This window comes from Vicia villosa, linkage group LG6 (assembly GCF_029867415.1).
Source record: "Vicia villosa cultivar HV-30 ecotype Madison, WI linkage group LG6, Vvil1.0, whole genome shotgun sequence".
Taxonomy (NCBI): domain Eukaryota; kingdom Viridiplantae; phylum Streptophyta; class Magnoliopsida; order Fabales; family Fabaceae; genus Vicia; species Vicia villosa.
Genome location: NC_081185.1, coordinates 32,746,334 through 32,749,086, shown reverse-complemented (window position 1 = coordinate 32,749,086; position 2,753 = coordinate 32,746,334). Strand labels below are relative to the sequence as shown.

The 2,753-nt window shown below is 35.6% G+C and overlaps 1 long non-coding RNA gene across 1 annotated transcript; it reads left to right on the top strand.

Annotated features, from left to right (window-relative positions):
- The first annotated feature begins 265 nt into the window (after window positions 1-265).
- Window positions 266-739, top strand: LOC131611416 (uncharacterized). The gene is made up of 3 exons (XR_009286892.1): window positions 266-347; window positions 437-532; window positions 614-739. It is a non-coding gene; the product is annotated as an uncharacterized LOC131611416 (long non-coding RNA).
- Window positions 740-2,753: the final 2,014 nt, after the last annotated feature.

The window sequence follows — 2,753 nt, the reverse complement described above, 5'->3', positions numbered from 1 at the left end:
GTCTTAATCAATCATAGGTGTAATAATGAGGCTTTTGAGTCTTATGATTGTATTAGAGACTAATCCCTCTATTGATTGATCCTTTGCCTGAGTTTTCTTGTCTTTGAACACCCTCGATTGAATGCCAGACTGCCCTGGGTACTTACTTTGACTTGATGAAAATCCTGAAGATATGTCATCTCAGGGGGGTCAAAAATTAGGGTATGACAATATATTTAATTATTTGTGAGATTGATCTAAATATATGCTTTTATATTTTTGTTAGATCAATACAAGTGTTCCGAAGTCAACGAGACGCACAGGTATCCCGGACTAAATCAAACAACATTACTTGGATCAAAGTGCAGGTACATTATTTTTCACAATTTTTCTTATAATATTTATGCTACTTGATAAAACAAGACAACTATAATTTCTTATTTGTTTTTCTATGTAGTGTCCGATACAGCGGAACAGTTCAGACTGCGGATACTTTGTTTTGAGGTTTATGAAAGAAATCCTTCAAATGAATCAATTAGAGATTCCAATCACGGTATGGATTTATAACTTAATTAGATAACTTATAATTTATTACATTTAACTAAATCATTCATATTATGTTTTTATTCTGTAGTACTTTGACGAATTCCGTGTTGCTTCTTACCCGAAACTTAAGTTGGAAGAAATCAAAGAGGAATTGTGTCAATTTTATATTCATCAGCTATTCATGTAGTAAGATTTGTGTCGATTTGAAGAGAATATTATAGTACTCCAGAATATATGGTTACTAACTTTGTTCATATTGTTGCCAATTAATATTTGAAGTATAATATTGTTGATGTTAGAGATTTAGTTTGATTGACATAATGATGTATATATATAATTTTGGATATTATAATGGTATTATATTAGTATATATATAGTCCTACCTATGGTTGAAAATATATCGTCGAAAATATATTACAGGTCGAAAATATTACAGGTTGAAAATATATTACAGGTCGAAAATATTACAGGTTGAAAATATATTACAGGTCGAAAATATTACAGGTCGATCTGGGAGGCTGAAATTATAGGCTGCACTTTAAAATATCTCATTTAGCAACGACAGCGCTTTTAAAAAGCGCTCTTAAAGGTCCACATACAAAAGCACTTTGTTACAAAAAGCGCTGCCAAAGATCAAAAAAAAGAAAAAAAACGCAACCTACCAAAGCGCTTTTGGAAAAGCGCTCTAGTAGGGGGGCTACCAGAGCGCTTTTTCCAGAAAAGCGCTCTTATAGGGGGTCTACCAGAGCGCTTTTTCCAGAAAAAACGCTCTTATAGGGTGGTCTACCAGAGCGCTTTCTGTAAAAAGCGCTCTTATAGGGGGGTCTACCAGAGCGCTTTTTCTGGAAAAAGCGCTCTTATAGGGGGGTCTACCAGAGCGCTTTTAAAAGCGCTTTCGTAGCCTACGCCAGCGATGGCTTTGGCAGCGCTTTAAAGCGCTGTTAAAGGCCAAAAAAAGCGCTTTTAAAGCCCACGCGTGTTGTAGTGTGGGTTCACTATATAAAAACAAAAGCTCTTCACAATTTAGGACAGGCTTCATTTTCATTTTTCAGTTTCCAAAATCTTTCAAACTCTCTCTTCATTCTCTCCTCTCTCATGGTTCTCTCTCTCTTTCCACCGTAACAACCACCCTAACTGTTTTTCAACCACCATAACCACCTTCATCTACAACCTTCAACAACCACAACAACCTCCATCTCTCCTCCTTCACTCTCGGATTCTCTCTCTCATCTCTACCTTCATCCTCTCATCACGACTCCCATAACTAAGTGTAACAAACTTTCATCAGCATTCTCAATCACCACCACCAATTGTAACACCCCAAATTCTACCCGAAAATATAATGCGAGAAATATCAGAGTATTTAAATTTTCAAACAACAAATTGGAGTATCACATATCAACTTAAAACTTCAACTTGTATTTCATTCAACAATGATACATAGCATTCGAGTAACAGTCAACTATCAACTTTATTCAACTCAAACAACTTGGAAGTATAACAAGTATTTCATATCATTCAACTTGGATTCAACGTTTATAATAACAACAACTAAAAACACCGACAACATCGAAATAACGATATAAGCAACCCCCCGAGTGCTACGTATCAGAGCGACACACCAACTGGACTCGATGAAGCAACAAACTTCCACAACTATACTTGAGTACCTGCCCATTTCCCATGGTAGGGGAAACATCAGCAGCAAGGGTGAGATATCAAACTATATAAATAGGATCATGATAAATCATATATTAGGAAAAGAATATAAATGAATCACCGCCTCACACAACATCAACATAAACAACACAAAGAACATCATCAATGAATAGTCATGATATCAACATATAAACATATTTGACGGGTCATCATATAAGCATCATCAACAAGTCAACACATAGGCATCTTTATTATATATATATATCAGAAATTAGGCATATTCGGTTAATCGCATTCACAAGTATTAATATCATCACCCTATTCATTAAATCACAAATTCACATCTTCACATAATTCCATCATTTAATAAGTCACAAAAATACAATCACCATATAGTCACAAAACGTCACAACTATGAATCACATAAGACACATGGGACATGACTCGTGTATATGCATGTGGTACCAATCGGAGCTTCAGCCCCCGTCACCAATTGCCATTTAGGCCGTCATGTTTGCCATAGTTTTCAGGCCGTCATATTTGCCATAGTTTTCAGGCCGTCACATAGT